The 18,326-nt window shown below is 47.0% G+C and overlaps 1 protein-coding gene across 2 annotated transcripts in view; it reads right to left on the reverse strand.

The window, feature by feature from the left end:
- The window catches only part of MEIS1 (Meis homeobox 1), a 964,979-nt gene extending 955,387 nt beyond the window's left edge, over window positions 1-9,592 (reverse strand). The window contains exon 1 of one of the 2 annotated variants that reach the window (XM_079941540.1): window positions 9,384-9,592. The gene's annotated coding sequence lies outside the window, so the exon portion shown is untranslated. Of the gene's footprint in view, window positions 1-5,079; window positions 5,517-9,383 lie in introns of those variants that run through there. The other variant, XM_079941543.1, reaches the window with a different exon arrangement.
- Between the last annotated feature and the right edge of the window lie 8,734 nt (window positions 9,593-18,326).

Below are 18,326 nucleotides of genomic sequence, written 5' to 3' on the forward strand. Positions count from 1 at the left end.
AGAGTAACAGAGGTCTACTTGGCCTGCTCTCCCTTCTTACTCCTGGGAGTGATCTGGCTGCAGTGAGCACACAGTCTCCACTGCCTGCTGAGCCAGGAGTCTCACCCAGTCTACTGCCATCTATGCCTGGTTGGCTACATCTGTCCAATTCTGGGGTTCAGTTTGTAGCCCCATGTGGCTCTCACACTAAATTACATCTCCAACTTTTCATTTATCTGCAATAAATAAGACGTCCTAGTCTCTGTTTATACTCTTGGCCATATTTCTGACTGTTCTGGACCCAGCGGGGGAGGTAGGGTGGAATTTATTGGGTGTCCTCAGAGCCCTGACATCACTCAGTCAGGGCTCTGGGTGAAAAGCAGTAAAACCTTATCCGATGAACTGAGGCAAAGAGGACTTTATTAAAAGAATAGGGCTTCCCTGGTGGCACAGTGGTTGAGAGTCTGCCTGCCAATGCAGGGGACGCGGGTTCGAGCCCTGGTCTGGGAGGATCCCACATGCCGCGGAGCAACTGGGCCCGTGAGCCACAACTACTGAGCCTGTGCGTCTGGAGCCTGTGCCCCGCAACAAGAGAGGCCGCAACAGTGAAAGGCCCGCGCACCGCAATGAAGAGTGGCGCCCGCTTGCTGCAACTAAGAGAAAGCCATCACACAGAAACAAAGACCCAACACAGCCAAAAATAAATTAATTATTTTTTTAAATGTCTTACTATAAATAAATAAGTATCAGGGAGGGAGGAGAGGATTGTTTCTAGATTAGACAGAAGACCAGAGAACCAGGCTTAGGGGAGGTCAGAAGGTAGGCCGTTCAACAAGGGAGTCCCAGGAGGGAGTCTGGGCCAGCACACCACCTCTTCAATGACCATTCCAACTGTTCCTTCCACTCATGCATGGTCTGCTCAAAATTGAAAGTCTGAGGAAAGAATGTCCAAATGGTCAAAGGTTGCCTACCCAGCATCCATCCCCCACTTCCCCTTCCTAACCAAGCCCAGATTATCAAGGATCCGTTGCTTCTCTGCTCATTATTTAGGGAAAGTGGGTCCCACTCCAACCTTGACTCATCCCATTCCCCTCATCACAGTTCATGAGTAAGCAGGCCACCTGGGCTGGGCCAATCAGGAGACAACTTGGAATGCCCAGTGGAAACCCTTCTATCTCTGTCCCCCGGACATGGGCGGGAAAGCACATGGCTTTGGGGGTTGTTGGCTGACTTGAAATGCAGTGGACATCACAGAAGGCTAAAGAGAGAGACAGACAGAGAATCACTCAATCCAACCCACCTGAAGCCAGATCAGATGCTAGGCAAGCCCAAGTGATCAGCATGCACTGATTATAAAGGCGGAAAATGAGTGGGACCAGATTTAGACAGCTCGGGCTCGGATCCTAGATCTGCCACTTGTGGTTTTTTTTTTTGCAGGACGCGGGCCTCTCACTGTTGTGGCCTCTCCCATTGCGGAGCACAGGCTCCGGACGTGCAGGCTCAGCGGCCATGGCTCACGGGCCCAGCCGCTCTGCAACATGCAGGATCCTCCCGGACCAGGGCACAAACCCGTGTCCCCTGCATCAGCAGGCGGACTCTCAACCACTGCGCCACCAGGGAAGCCCTCTGCCACTTTTTAACTGGTCATCTGAGCAAACTTAGCCTTTCTGAACCTCAACTTTCTAACCTCTAAAGTCAGGATAATAACAGGACCTCCTCCTAGGGTTACAAGAGGATGAACTTAGATTATCTGTGTAAAACACTTTGCACTGCACCTGGCTCAGAGTAACTGCTGGATACCTAAAGGAAATGGTAGGTATACCAGATGCCTCTTGTGTGGCACTCCAGATTTTCTTGGTCTCACCTGTCTCTTAGTCCACCCAGACCAGTCCCTATAGCATCAAACTCAGGCCCATACAGGTCCTCCTTCTCTGTTTTTGCACTGATGCTCTCACTCAGTGTTCATGCATGCATGACCCAGAAGTACAGGCAAAGTGATTTGCCCATAGAGCAAATGTCCCAACAGTGGGAGACGAAAGCCAGTGGACAAGTGCCTCCCCTCCCTTCTCCCAGACAAACGTCCCAGTATGGACTTCCTACACCCCAGGCCTCTCGAGCAGTCGGAGTGGCTCTAGCTCCCAGGTGCCCTTAGCAGTGGCCAGAGGCAACGTGCATCCTTCTCTTGGCTGTCCCTACCCTGCTTCGGTCCCCAGTCCCCGGCTCCTGCTTCCTCTCAGGCTCTTGCTCTTGGCAGACCAGGCTGATCTTGGAATATCTCTGGGTGGCACATTTTTATGGTTGGTGTTTATTTTTCTCCCTCTCCCTTATCTCTATTTCCTAACTATTCTTACAATGAACACTTCCTACTCTCATGATTTTTTAAGTTTTTTTCCCCCTAAGCTTATAGTCACATCTTCAAGGATAATTTTCCTTGGTTTTAAAAGTAATATGAAATTAGAGTCAGGAGGAAAGTGTGGGGATGTGACGTTAAACATTGCCTGAAAAAAAAAACATACCTAACACAGGGTCCTCCCAGGAAGCGGGGAGCAGAGAGCAGGAGAAAGGGGACGTGGTTACTCTTCCTAGATATTGCACAGCCAGCTCTGAGATGGGTTTGTCAGAAAAGGGGAGAATCCTGCAGAGAGAGAAGGGAGACAGGGCAGGGAGGGCATCAGCCTCCTTTGTTCTCCAGCATGGCTCCTAAGACCTTGCCTTCTGTCCTGCAAAGGTGCTAACCGGCTGGCAGGCCCAGGGAAGAGGCAGACTCAGAGGGGAGCCAGAGAAGGCAGGAGGGGTGAGAAACTAGGTGTGAGGGCACCTTGCAGAGCTGGAGAGAGCCATTTGCCTGTGGCTCAGGTGGGCATTGACAGAAGGCACTGAGTGACACAGCTCTGTATAAAGGGACAGGAACGTAACTCAGGAGTCTCATAATTAAAAAGCAGGAGGCTCTGCAGAAGAATGCAGAAAACCCACCGCGACCGTTTACACCACTAAGTGGAACCTTGGTTCCTGCTGTTTCAGGGCCTGCCCGCTGCCTAAGGACCAAAGCCCTGGATCCCAGGCTGTGATCTGGGCTCTGGGCATCTACCCTTCCTTCCATGTCAGCCTGGGAGAAGCAGCACAGGGCCAGCCAAGTGCCATGCTGGGCTGGAGGTTCAGACAGCATGGGGGATCCGATGGGGAGTCTCAGAATTTGATAACAAGGTTACCTTCTGAGACAAGTAGGTAAGAGTCTCATAAATCAGCACAAAACAATGAAAGAGAGAAGCCACCTGAGCCCTGGCTCCTAAACCCAGTTAATTCTCTGAAGTTGTAACCCACATGGAAAATTTTTTTTAATTCCCACTAATTACCTTTTTCTTTATTGTGTTAAAAATACAGAACATAGGGCCTCCCTGGTGGCACAGTGGTTGAGAGTCCACTTGCCGATGCGGGGGACACGGGTTCATGCCCCGGTCCGGGAAGATCCCACATGCCAAGGAGCAGCTGGGCCCGTGAGCCATGGCCGCTGAGCCTGCGCGTCCGGAGCCTGTGCTCCGCAACGGGAGAGGCCGCAACAGTGAGAGGCCCGCATACCGCAAAAAAAAAAAAAAATCCAGAACATAAAATGTACCATCTTAGCCATTTTTAAGTGTGCAGTGCATTAGTGTTCACTATATATGCACATTGTTGTGCAACACATCTCTGGAACACTTCACCTTGCAAAACTGAAACTCTATACACACTGAACAGCATCTCCCTCTTTCCCCCTCCCACAGCCCTTAGTAACCATCATTCTACCTTCTGTTTCTAAGAGTCTGACTACTTTAGATAACCTCGCATAAGTGGAATCATACAGTATTTGTCTTTTTGTAACTGACTTACTTCATTCAACATAATGTCCTCGATAATCTATGTCGTAGCATGTGACAGAATTTCCTTCTTTTTAAGGCTGAATAATATTCCACTGTATATATAATGGGTGATTTTGCTGCAGCATTTTACTGGCGAGTGGTGAAAAGGAATGAAGTTGTGAAAATAAACCTGTATTGATACAACTCCTGCCTGGGAGAAAGAGACACTGCCTCTGGCTGGCTCAAATATCTGAGTGGGGTCTTTCATTTGCTCATTGATTTATTTATATATCAAGTATGTACCAAGACCTACCACATCCCAGGGTACTGAATGTGTGAGAGAACACCAAAATATTGAATGCCTACTAGCAGAGCCACCTTATGTATCCTTACAGTAAATTACCTTTTCTGTTTAAGCTGGTTTGAGGAGGGTTCTATTATTTGCAACCAACAAAAAGGCTCTAATTAAGACACAGCATTTTAATGGGGAGCATTTTAAGAGGGAGCCCTAACAATCAAGAAAACCCTCAAATCAGTCATAATGCAATCAGTATATTGAACAAGCAAGATGCCCGGATTACAGCAATAAAAACAACATCATTGTTGTCTCCCACCATCCCTTCAAGTTTTACTTAGAAAGGTATCACCCCCTTTCTCAGAGGAAAATGCCACCAGTATTTTTGCCCACTCATAGGTCAAAGACGATCCTAAGTCGCTATAAATCCCAAATAAAGTCTCAACTCCGAAACAAGTATGCAGTCATTGTAATATTTGGGAAATACTTAAGCTAAAGAAGTATTCATTTTTTCTCTGAAATTCAAATGTAACTGGGCATCCTGTATTTTATCTGACAGCCCAACCACAGGGCTGACTGGGTGTCTTCACCATATGGCAGCTGGCTTCCCCCAGAGCCAGTGACCCTAGAGAGAGAGCAGGGAGGAAGCCACAACTCCTTTTATGACCTAGTCTTGAAGGTCTCACACTTTTACTTCCACCATATTCTATACTCACTAGAAGCAAGTCACTAAGTCCAGCCCACACTCGAGCAGAGGGGAATTAAGCATCATCTCTCAGAGGGAGAAGCAGTAAAAAATTTGTGAATGTGTTTTAAACCACAAGAAGCCCACCTCTTCTTTCCTTTCCAGCCAGCCCCCTATCTAGTCCTTGAGACACACTCACACATCCTGTGCCCTATACAACCTTGGTGTATGGGGACAAATAGACTCCCCTGGTCCCTTAGATTTCCAGGTAGGTGTCCACACTCTACCTTGAGTTGGCACTGATCCTCTGTGTCTCCTCCATGGGAAGCACTTTTCAAAGTTCTCCCAGTGTCTCCCATTGGGGGTTAGAAGGAAGCACCTCCCCCTCTTCCCAAAGAGGGAGCCTGGGGGCCCAGAACACAGTAACAGTCCTCTCCAAAGAAATCTCTTCACACAGTCTTGTTCTTTTCTTTCTCTCCTTTCTGACTGTTTTTTAAGGACATCCAATGGTCAAGAAGCAGGTTCCCAAGGACTTCCTTTAAAGACAATGCAGATTTATCTCCCATCACTTTACCAGGAAAAGCCTCAATCTAACATCTTTCACATTAGTATATAAAAGGACTAATTCAGGATAAAGGAAGCATCCCAAATCAGGAAAAGGGATGGTGTATTCACAAATCAGGTGGACAAGATTAGCTCTTGGATTTAAGAAAATCTTTATATATTCACTATGAATCATATGCAAAAAATTAATTTCAGATATGTTAAGCCAATAAAAAGAAACAATTTAAAAACTAGAAAACCTTTAAATAAACATTTAACTGCTTTTGAAATAACAGAGAACCTTCTAAGCCTAAAGGCAATGGGAGGGGGGCACAGAGGAAAAGACAATAGTTTTAACAGTTCTTTTTAACTAAAACACTTAGTAGACAATGAGAACTTGCCACGAAATTGAACCTCAGAAAATCCTTTCCTAGTATCAGAGGTGGAAAAGATTCCAAGAAATCAATCCATGTGTTATATGACAGACCAAGAGATGTCTTCCTATAATATTCCATTCCATTCACTTTGAACTGAACCCAATATAACATGTTCTAAACTCTGAAGTGAGACTGCTGTTTTCCATCACATGAGTATCATATTTACAGTCGACACAGCCAGAGATCAGGCTATATTTTTGTTCATTCATTTCACAAGAGCTATTATGAGCCCAGACTCTGTCTAGCACTGTTGCAGACCCATGAGACCCAACAGTGAACCAGACCATGGTGCCCCCCATCTCTTGTATAGTTTACCTTTCTTTGGAGGCAGAGGAACAATATATAAGTACGTAAATTAACAAACATTTTCATATTGTGAGAAATTACATCATGATATGAGCTCATATTTTTACTACCCAGAATTATTTTCGTTGAACTGTGTTCTCACCACTTAGCAGGGGAACCCACTGAAAGCTCTGGTTCTCAACCTTGGCCGCACTTTGGATTAATGTAGGAAGCTTTAAAAAATACTGCTGCCTGGGTCCCACTCCCAGAGATTCTGGTATAATTTGTGGTGCCACCCGGACATAGGGATTTTTTAAATCTCCCCAGGTGATTCCTATGTGCAGCCAGACTGAGAACCACGGAAAGGCGTATATAAAAGAAACGACCACTAGATGTCACTGTCCCCAAAGGTTTGAAGAGAAACAGCCCTCAAGTAGTCAAGGACTAAACTTTTCTGCCAGGTTTCAGGCCCAAGTAAGAGCCCAGTAAAAATTATTCTTCAATTTCTCTTTGGCCTGAATAAAACAAGTCACATAAAACCCAAGTATATTAGCTTCCTAGGGCTGTCAGAATGAAATATCACAGACTGGGTGGCTGAAATAACAGAAATTTATTTTCTCAAAATTCTGGAAGCTACAAGTCCAAGATCAAGGATTGGCAGGATTGGTTTCTTCTGAGGTGTCTCTCCTTGACTGACAGATGGCCACCTTCTTGCTGTTTCCTCACGTGGTCATCCTGTCTGTGTTGTCTATGTCCTAACCGCCTCTGCTTATAAGGACACCAGTCATATTCAATTAGGGCCTACCCATATGACCTCATTTTACTTTAATTACCTTTTTAAAAGCCCTATCTCCACATACACTCACATTCTGAGGTACAAGGGCTTAGGGTTTCGACATACAGATTTTGAGGGGCCACAATTCAACCAATAACGGCAAGAAATCAAAACCAATCCAGCTGATAAGCAACAAGGTTCTACTGTATAGCACAGGGAACTATATTCAATTTCTTGTAATAACCTATAATGGAAAAGAATCTGAAAAAGAATATATATATATGTATATATACATATATATATGTATAACTGAATCACTCTGCTGTGCATCTGAAACTAACCCAACATTGTAAATCAGCTATACTTCAATTAAAAAAAAAAAGGAATGGAATCCTAACAGAATAATAGGAGACATGTTACATAGAAGAAGCATACATCTGAAGTAAATGGTAACCTCTGGATATTTATGTACACCAAATAACAGACAAAAACTTGTACATCAGTAATAACAAGGACTGAATAAACCACCAATGGAAACTTTGTGAGAATTAATGTAAAACTGATGTAAGTTTTTATAAGAATTCTCAACTGTAATAAAGCTTATTTGCATTGGAAAAAAATAATCCAGTTGATTAACTGCAAAAGAATAGTTTCCCAGATATCCACAGTTCATAGATCTATCACATAGTAACTACGAAGAGAGAGTTGCATTTTTTTTGTCTCCTTTCCAAACGCCATGCCTATTATTCAATTTTAATTTAAAGTTTTCTAAATAGCCCATATACACTTAGCATTCAAGTATTCATTTGGTTATTTAACCCTATTTCTTGAACCAGGAACAAAGTTCTGTTGTGATCACTGTGGTAGTAAATTATGTTCCCATTATTATTTTTACAACGCAAGTGATGCCTGTTCACTGAAGAAACATCAGGAAATACAATACAAAAAAATTACTTAAAATCATCCAAAATCCCACTAAACAAAGCAGCACTTAGCCCCTATCCATCAAGGCTTTCCTTACTGCGTATATGTGTGTCCTCCAAAAATATGGTTTTGTGACCTGCTTTTCTTCACATAACAAAATATCCCAAGCACTTTTCCATGCCAATATTAATGCCATGAAGGCTTGAGACAAGGGGCTCTATCATCATTTTATGTACTTATTTAGATAAAAGTTATGCATGTACACAACGGAAATTTCAAACCAGAGCGGAGGGTATAATGAAAAGGAAAACTTCCTTTCTCCCCTCCATGCCCACCCCCATCCCCCAAACTTCTTTCTAAGACAAGAGAGTAAACTAGGCCTGTTCTGGAACAGTATGATTTGCGGCTGTGGGAGAGCTGGCTGCAGAAGACAGGTGGTGTCAGGGTAGCCAAAAGCCCTCCCCCCACACACACACAGAGGAAGTAAAAAAAACACCACAGCTGTATGTCAGGATATTTGAAAACCTCACCACCAAGGTCACCCTTTAAGAGCCTTCTGGAGACTCTGTTGGGCTGTTATGACGCTCACCCTGAAGGCATGATTCATCGGAGAGTTAGCACGCCCCGCACACACGCTTTTCTGTCTGTGATATCACTCCTGTCCATTGAACGCCCCCCAAGAGGAGGTTCGGAGGCTCAGAGGCCCTTCAATACGGGAGCCACGAGAGGCATGTGGCTATTTACATTTAAATTAGTTAAAATGAGAAAGTCAGCAAAACCGTGAAGACTAGCGCCCCCTTTCCTGTGCCCCCTCGGTGTCACTGAGCAGGACGTAACTCCAAGGCACAGAGGATAGGCCTAGCCATCCAGGGGCTCCGGGGAAAGAGCTGCAGAAGCCCAGGTCCCATCACAGAGCCTGCAGTCAGTTCAGCCCTGGTCTCTGTCTTTAAAACCAATCTGCCACATGTGCATTCGCTTTTGTGTGGAAGACGGACCATTTAGGAATCCAGAGCAGGTGAGCGAGGCTACCAAGAAGGGGCACGTGGGGCAGGAACGTCCACCTCCAAATCCCAAACCCGCTTCTCCTCCAAATCCTGACCCTCACACAGCTTTCAAGGACCTGATCACTGACCCCAACAAGCTCAGGACTTGCTTCCCCTCAGTCCCAAACCCTAGCTGGAGTCACATGCCCAGCCCACGACTCAACAAGCCAGCCTGTCGGTGGAACTTCCATGGGCCCTAAAACCCCTAGGCACAAGCAGCCCAGGGAGGAAGCTGGCTTTATCAGGGAAGTCACACTGAAACCAAACTAAAATAGCTTCAGGTCACTCCACCACTACCACCACCACCAGCAAAAGAGAAATTCACCCAAGTTTCTCCTGGCAGGAACGTGTTTAAATTGCTGTCCCAAAATCCCGTGACAGTGATCCCCTCGCTGTTTCCGAAGCACCAACGCCGCGGCGAGCTCACTTGAACTTCATGCTGCCACATGCTGTAAGGAGCACACGGAGAAAACAAGCACCTTTCACAAAACCAAAAACAACTCAACACCTCCTCCCAGCAGCTCACACGCACATACGCACATGCACACGCTCCACGGAGCGTTTTCGTGGCAGGTGAAACTCACCCTGGGAAAAGTTCCACCAAGAAATTTTCTTCGGAGCTTCAGCACAAGCCAAGCAGGTTTCAGAGAAGCTGAGGAATCACAGAAGCAGGTTTTTGCCATTTTCTGCTCTTCTGAGACAGGATAGAAGGGGGCAGAGCACAACCATTAATTGAGAAGAACAGGATACGACAAGAACTGGTTAGAACCTACTAGGCCCAAGATAATGGAAGATTCGACTTTCCTGTAGACCTTGAGCCTCATTATAGGCTCATTGTAAAACATTAGCTAAACAACACGCCCACCAGCGCCATGACAGTTCCGAGGCTGACCATATAAGGTCGAAAAGTGGGCGGTGGCCCACTTCCTGGAAATCCCCTCCCCTTACCCAAGATGTTAGAATATTCCTCCTGCTCATTAGCATATGAAATTACCCAGCCCATAAAAACTAACAATCTGGTATTTAGGGACCACTCTCACTTTTTTTTTTTTTTTTTTTTGCGGTTCGCGGGCCTCTCACTGCTGTGGCCTCTCCCGTTGCGGAGCACAGGCTCCGGACGCGCAGGCTCAGCGGCCATGGCGCACGGGCCCAGCCGCCCCACAGCATGTGGGATCTTCCCGGACCGGGGCACGAACCCGTGTTTCCTGCATCGGCAGGTGGACTCTCAACCACTGTGCCACCAGGAAAGCCCGCTCTTCTTATTCTTGAAGACACATCCCAGAAGTTCTGTGGTATGGGAAGCCTTCCCTGACACCCCTCACAGCGTACCAGGCAGGGCGCTAGGCCCTGGGGATGCAGAGAGGAGTAACGCACAGTTGCCGCCAGAGTCAGGGAGCCTGATGGTGGCGGCAGCCGAGTAAACTGGCCAAGTACAGAGTGATCAGCTCAATAATCTGGGTGCGGCCGGTGGGCTGGGGGGTCACATGGGAGAATCACCTCCCCCTGCCTTGGGGGACTTCAAGGACGGCTTCCTGGAATAAACGGGCCCTGTAATAAGACCAGGAAGGCAGGCCAGATTTGGCCAGATAAAGACGGGTGCCACTAGCAGGGACTTGTCCAGTGTCCTACCAGTCAGGTGTGTTCAGATGTTGCTGTCTCTCCGCCATGCAAATCAAGGACCGCGTGGCACGGCCATAGAAGCAGAACACGCCAAACACTTGGTGCATCTCACGCACAACAGGCTATATCAGACATGCTCATTATGCCCATTCTGCCCCCACCCTTTTCCCAGGAAGGAACCCCTCCCATGGGCCCTGTCCTCTGCACCCGCATTTCTAGTAGGAAGAAGGGGGAGGCATGAAGGGTCAACGTGTGGACCAGGGAGTGACCGGGCCAGGCTGAGCGTCCTCGAGGGCAGGCTGACGGCAGTCAGGAGAAACCACCGGCAGGAAGGACACCAGAGATGCAGTGTCCTGTGCCGACGCCCAGGCAGCCCCTGGACCCCGTGAGGCTGCCCCGGCACGCCTGGGTTCAAATCCCTGCCAGGAGCAGGAAGCTTCACCATGGTACCCCTCTGGATCGTTCTGCTCCTCTTCCCACCATGAGAAGAGAAAGAGATCCTCAGACAGTTTGTTCCTAGTAAATTGCCCCCAGTGGAAAGGCAAGCACTGAAACCATCGGCCAAAATTTGGTATTTTAATTATCCGCACTTTCCAGTTATTTATTCTCCACCCCCAGTGGTTTCCAAATCCGTTCTGCAATACACAGCAAAATACAACTCTGTCTCAGCATATTTTGCAGATCAGGTTTCTTGGGGCCCTTTCAATACAACAGCATTTGCCAATACATAGAGCAACTTTTCTTCCCGCGTATTTTCTCCCTGCTGTCCACCAGAGGGAGCCAGCAGGTCCTGTTTGGACAAGGTTCTCCACTCACCCTCATCCAAGCATAGTGAAGGTGAAATTACAGACCTGGGACTGGTAAACTAAGCTGGCAGTTCCTGAACTTTCTGGCGCACAGCACTCTGTAGAACACTAGGATTGGGGGCAACTTAATTCAAGGAATAAGTGGTGACCACTTGTTCTTGAAAAAAAATGAGACCTGGGGAAAATGAAAAAAAAGCTTTCTCTTCATTGCAGTCCATAATTCCATTGCACATATTTATTGAACATTTTTATTCTGAAAGGTATGATAAAATAATAAAACAATTTTACATGGTAATTATAAATTATGCTATTTTATCTTATTTTTTTGGCTGTACCGCGCACCATGCGGGATCTGAGTTCCCCGACCAGGGATCAAACCCATGCCCCCTGCAATGGGAGTGTGGAGTTTTAACCCATGGACCTCCAGGGAAGTCCCTAAACCATGGTATTTTAATGGGACTGGCAATCTTATTGTTTAAGTTATTTTTAAAATATTAGGGAGTGTAAGTGATAAGGTGACATTTTGTGTCACACAGGTAGTTCTTAATGCCACCCTGTGAGGTATTGTGAACACCTGGTTCAGGAGACCAGAAGGCCTAAGTATTTTTAGGCCAAGGAATTGTATAGACCAGTAGGAAGATTTACTTGGTGGCAGAGTGCTAAATAATCTGGAACAGGGCCTCAGAGACAGACCAGGTGGTGAAATCTTGCATCTTTCATCTTGCAGTGGTGGAGTGAAGAAAGGCAGGCTTTGGTGACAGCTGTGGGGAAGGAAGGACACATAGGTGAGATTTATGAAGGAGTCATTGACCAGATCCAGTTCCTGATTGAAGAGGTAGAAATGGGAAGGGATGGGAGCGAGCTAGGAGACAGACTGAAAACTGCTTAATGGTTTGAGACAGGAGTGGCAGGGGAATAACAATTCACTCTGAATTCAGCACCTCGATTAATCCCCATAGTTTAATCACAGCCGCAGTTACACACATTTGAAAAAGAGTAGAACATTCGTGTGTGAAATATTATATATCTGATCTACAACAAGCCTTGTTGCACGAGTCACAGACCCCTCGCAATAACTCTACAGCATCTTCTGGGCTCTTCGGCACAGAATATGAAGCATATAAAGTGTGATGGTAAAAAGACATCAGCAAAGGAATTGCCCCAGCGATCTTGTCCCATTGGAGCAGAAATAGGAACCTATCCCTAGGTGGTCTGGGGTGCAGTTGGGCTGGCACAGGTAGCCTTCAGATCCTGTGTCTTGGGTAGAGTTCATATCTTCTGACTTTTCCATCTCCCTCAAGTCCGAATTCCTTATGTGAAACAAACACTCCCACTCCACTGAGCTCTTGTGCCTCTACGTGCAATCACGGGGGGTTAGAATGACGGGACTGTGAGCCAGCCAGACGACTTCCCTCCTTCTCCAAAGCTGCCTGGCCGGGACACACTGACATAAGAACTCCCCTCTGAACAGGGCTTCCTGAGGCCGGCTGTGGGGACTTTTCTGAAGAAATCTGCAGTCTGCCATAAATAATCGCGATTGAGCAACAGGGTGAGCTCCAGACTCAGTCACATCTGAGTCCATCTCAGTTACTAAAACAAGTCTGCCTTTTGGCGTGGGAAGCTGCACCTGTGAGAAACCAGGAGGCCTTTGGGACAGCAACCTAGGCCAACAGAAGTCTCGGGATGAATCACAGCACAGGCCCCAAAGCGGAAGTACGCCTCGTCTGTCCCCACTCCCAAATGGATATGAGTGTATGTTAAGAACACAGATCATTAGGCACCATAGTGGGTGCTGTGCAAGTCCAAAAGATGCAACCTCTCGGTGAGAGCTTTCATCTAGGAGAGGAGAGACATGAGCCCAACCATCCTGTTGTCTCTCTAACTGTCTTATTCATCCTTTGACCTCCCACTTAGCCAACCACTGTGTGTGGCACACAGATGATGCTCCCAAAATGTCTGGTGATTATTACATGTAAAATGCAAGAGGCAGTTATGCAATTGCCATGCTTTGAGATCCATTTCCAACAGGGTTTCTCAACAGTGGTTCTATTGACCTGTTGGACCAGATCATTCCTTATTGTGACTGGCTATGCACTGGAGGCTCCTTAGATCTCATGACATGCCAGTGGTACCTCCCCTCTCAGCTGTGACAACTAAAAGTGTCTGCAGCCATTGCCAAACGTTGCCCCCAGTTGGGAATCCCACGACCCCATCGTTCTTCCAGGGCCCTGTGTTCTGGGATTTCTCTCCCCTGTTTCTATGAAAACTATGCTTCCTGAAATCTATCAGCTCAGCACTTTATTCTCTGTTTTTCAAAATACTGATCGATTAATATGATTGAATTCAAATTTAAATTGTTAATGGAAATAGATGTCAGTGGCTTCCTCACCCACACTCACCCCCACCGTCCTTCATTTGTCACTGGAACATCTCAATAGGAACCACTTGGAATCGGTCATATGACACATTGAGCATCTTACAACGTAAATACCCAAGATGGCACAAGGAGACCACAACAAGGGGCCCCTGTAAAAAAGCTGCTACAATAAGCTCCTGAGCCCTTGAACTTCAGCTCCCCCAACCAGCCTGCTCCCACCTGCCAGAAACACAGAGCCCAGCACAATGTCCCAGACCACCTCGGAGAGATCCCCTACTCTTCCCAAGACCTCAGAGCCATCACTTAAAAGGGTGAGAATTTTAGCCTACGTCCAAATCTGGCCCTGAAGCCACTTTCCAGATTTTTGTGTGTCCCCCGCCCCACCTTCTGTGGCAAGGGCCATCCTAGCAAGTGAATGGGGGGTACGTGATCTCAAAGCCCCAAACCCTGATTTTCAGTCGTTTCTATTGAAATCCATTGGATGACCCAGTGAGGATTACTGCCACATAACCCTATTCTTCTTCTAAAGGGATAGAGGGAAGGAGTGGAGAGGAAAACGAGTGACCCAGGTCTGCAGAAATGACACTCAGGAAAGCCAATGGGCAGGTTCCCATCAAGCATTCTCTGCTTTTCTCCTCTCCCCGGAGTTGAGTGTGACACGAAGACATCCCTCAGACCCTGTCCCAGTTACCGACAGTGAGTCAGCTCAGCCCAGTGACTCTAATTCAATGCTTCTTCACAAACTATAATTTTAGTACAATAGGACACAGCTTTAAATAAGAGTTATGAGAAAGCCACCCACCTATGACACGCCAAAAGGCTTCTCATCTCCCAACTTTGGATGGACATTCTGTTAGTCATAGAGAGCCATCTGGACCCAGCTCCCGTGTCTCCCCACTTTTTGTATCTCTAGACATTTTACCAAACACACACTGAGTCAGAATAAGTGGGTTTAGCAATTAAAATCTGTGTGGAGGCTGCCTCGAGAAGCATTTGGTGGATTTGGAAATAAATATTCCTCCCTGGAAAATCAAACATTCATTGTAAAAACCCTGAATGTAATATAGGCATGAAGACAAGCCTGAGCTGAGATCTCACAACATCGTCTTTTTCTCCTTCAGCCAAGAACCTAAAGGACTTCCATTCACCTGGAGGGAAAGCTGAGTGACTTAGAGTAGAATTGCCTCTAAGTACAAGGACACTGCCAAAGGAAGCATCCATCTGCTTCTGAATAAACGCATTTCCGTCGGGAAGCTTGTCCAGCCAAGGAGCACCCCCAGACACCGTCCCGTCCCAATGAACCCCGGGTGTTAAAACAAAACAGGGAGTCAGTCAGTCTTCACACACCTGATTGCCAGTGGACGCACGTGTTCAGTCTCTGAGGAGAACTCAGGGGTGCGATGTTTCTGTATTCTGAATGCCCCTGCAAGGCCAGAGGCAGGAAGAGGGAAGCTCTCTGCAGAACCTCCTCCCAGCACGAGATGCGGGGAAAAGCACCGCCACCTGTGAGCCTGCCATCGTGCCTGGAAGATGTTCCTCCAGGACAGGTCACCTTTGTTGCGACAAGTAGGGAGCTCCTGCAGCTGCAGGATTGCTTTAAAAGGAGGTGGTTAGAGCCCTGCAAATAAGACCAAGGCTTGTCTGCCATTTACATGAGAATCCCAGGAGATGTCTCTTTTATAAAGTTCCTGGATTACAGACTGCACCTCCCACCCCCAGCAGCTGGTGCCAACACCCACCACCCGGGATCCGGGCAGATGCATCCACATACGCGCTCAGAAGCATCATTCCAGAGGCTGCCACAGCCTCCTACAGGCCTTATAGCTCCTGTCTGAGTGTGAGGACTGACAGTCCTGGGTAGAATAGGGCCTGTAGCAAGGGCCTCTGCCACCACAAAGACACATCACTTCACACACCAGTCTTGACGAGGGAACTCATTCTTCCATCTAGAGAAGAATGCCTGCTGCGCTGCAGGCTGGCGGTGGGTCAGGGCTGGGACTGGTTCCAGCTCTCAGCACTGTTTCCGTCAGGCCCTAGGAGATGAAAGTAACACGTATGTTCCTGTATGTCCCAGGTTGGTAGGACTCCAAGCCAGTGGTTCTCAACATTTTTAAGATCATAGACCCTTCTGACAAGCTGATAAAAGCCAAGGCCTCTTTCCCCAGAAAAATACACTTTTGCACAAAATTGACCAATACGGCTTCAGAGAGTCCAGAGAACCCCTGAACCGCTAAAAACTTCTTCCATGGTCACTGAATTTAAAGCAAGAGGGCCTTCCCTGCTCATGACTAAACACCTCACACCTGCCCAGCTCCAGGTAGCCTCCATGAAACCATCACTTGCGTTGGGGTAAAGCAGCAGTATTGGCCAAGGGTTAGGCCTACGTGGGGCAGGAACATTCTGGCTCACTTACTTCCAGGTGTCCACAGTGGCTTATACCCGTGAGCAGCTGTGTATTTGCTGGTTTCTACATGCCAGGCCCCAAGCATGCTCTAAAGCATTTCATCCTTCAGCCTGTATAACAACCCTATAACGCAGGGTCATTGTTTCTGTTTTATAGGTGAGGACACTGAGGCTCGGAGGGGGAAAGTACCCTTCCCAGCAATATCCACCTGCTGCCAGGCAGGACTGCCAACACGCCTAGCACCCATGCAATAGCCCTAGGCACAGTCAGCCCGAGCAAATGCCTTTCTAGAAACTAGTAGGAACAGACTAAAAGCCCAAAGCACTTGGTGAAGGAGTTGCTACAAATGTTGGTTCCCTTTGTTTGCTTCGTTTTCATGTGCCTTTTTATTTCCTGTTTGAAGATGAAAATAAGCATGTAACTTTCAGGAGGTGTATGGCTATTGGCATAACTGCTGCCATCGTGGGCCCATTCAGTTCCTCCTGTCCTTCTACTGACCCCACCTAGGGCTGTACTGTGTAGTAAATCTCTTCTCTGTCATCTAGGGCTTTGTAGTTAATAGATACTGTTTAATGATCATTAGGTCCAGGTGGCATTTGTACTCTATTAGTCTGCAAACAATGGTGAAAACTTTTGCTGACCTATTCCCAGCACCCACGAGACTAGTTACCCATTCATAAATCTTGACTTAGGAATACACATCCTGTTTCCAAGCACACACCCCCATCCCCTAGGTTAACTATAACATTGTCCCCATGGCCCCTCGGAGGTGGAGAATGCAGCTGTGAACTCTTCTGGATCGTTGTCAGCCCAACCCCACCCTGTAAGTCACCCTGTAATAAACTGATCCACTGGTTATACGGAGCTGCCTGCCTTGTTTTTCAGTCTCAAGATGCCTTCTCGGTTCACTGGGCACTTTTCATTCCCTCCGTCCTCCAACAGCAGACCCAGTCTGAATTTGTGTTGGAACTACAGAAAACACCAACTTCAGGGAGCACACCTCCATCTCCTGGTACAGATAAGATGTGGATCTGATGAACAACAACAAGAATTTAGATCAATATGGAAGTTGATCACTGATAGGCTATTACCTTGGCTATAGATAGTTAGAACCTAACATCTGCGGGATTTTTTAAATTGAAGTGTAGTTGATTTACAATATTATGTTAGTTTCAGGTATACAGCAAAGTGATTCAGATATATATATATGTTAAAATATCACTTACCAAGCAAGCTTGGTGAGGTTATTAAAGGAACAAACATTCAAGGAGTGACTCCTCTGTGCCTGGCCCTGTGCAAAGCCCTGGAGAGACAGAGATGAATAAGCCGAGTTCCGGTCCACACTGAACTCATCACCTGGCAGGGGAGGAGGGGAAGGCATAGGATTAACTGGAATAGCACCGTGATAACTGCTTTACCGGAGAAAGGATGGAAGTGCCAAGGGCCAAAGAGCAGGAAGTGAGTGATGCTGGGAAAAGGTGAGGCAAGGTCTCCAGGGTGCAGAGGGGCTACGTCAGGGCATCCTGGGCAGGGGCACAGGGCAAACTGACTCCCAGTGACCTGCTGGGAGCGAGGACTGGCTGCTGGGCAGGAATACCTGCAGGCTGTAAGCCAGAAAAGGAAGGCAGGGGCCAGATTATGAAGGCTTTTGTCATCTATGAGAGGTCATTAAGAGATTCTTTTTCGTGGAGGAAGAACTCCATCACATTTGCATTGTAGGGAGATGGCTGCTGCAGGAGCAACACGAAAGGTAGAATCTGCCTGGGAGGATCAGGAAGCAGAAAATGGGATAGAAAATTGCTGTGATCATTGAGTCAAGGATGAGAAGGTTGTATTTCAGTTCTAGATGGCCCTCACAAATGAACATTCATACAGAAAACCAGCAGGGTCTGATGACATTTTGGATGTTGACGGGCGAGGCAGAGAGCAGAAAAAAAAATACCTCTGACGTTTCTAAGTTGAGCAATTGGTAGATGGTGATTCTGTTCAGAGAGAAAGGAAACAGGAGAGGAAGAACTGGTTCTGGTGAGGAGACAGGAGGGTGAGTTACGTTTTAGACAGGTTGGTTTGAAAGTGACCAAGGAAGGGTTAGAGCAGGTAAACCGTCTGCAGATCATACCCTTAGAGGGTTGTAAGCATGAAGCATGAACAAAAAGAGACAAGGACTGAGGAGAGCTGGAACCTCAGGAATATGAATATTTAAAAGGAGTTCAAAGGAAGACAAGCCAGCAAAGGAGACTTGAGTATTGAACAGCTAACTGCAGGTTGTGGACAAGACACCTTCCAAGAAGGAGAGTCAAGTATTGAAATCTTCAAAGAG

Source organism: Stenella coeruleoalba (assembly GCF_951394435.1).
Source record: "Stenella coeruleoalba genome assembly, chromosome: 13".
Classification (NCBI taxonomy): domain Eukaryota; kingdom Metazoa; phylum Chordata; class Mammalia; order Artiodactyla; family Delphinidae; genus Stenella; species Stenella coeruleoalba.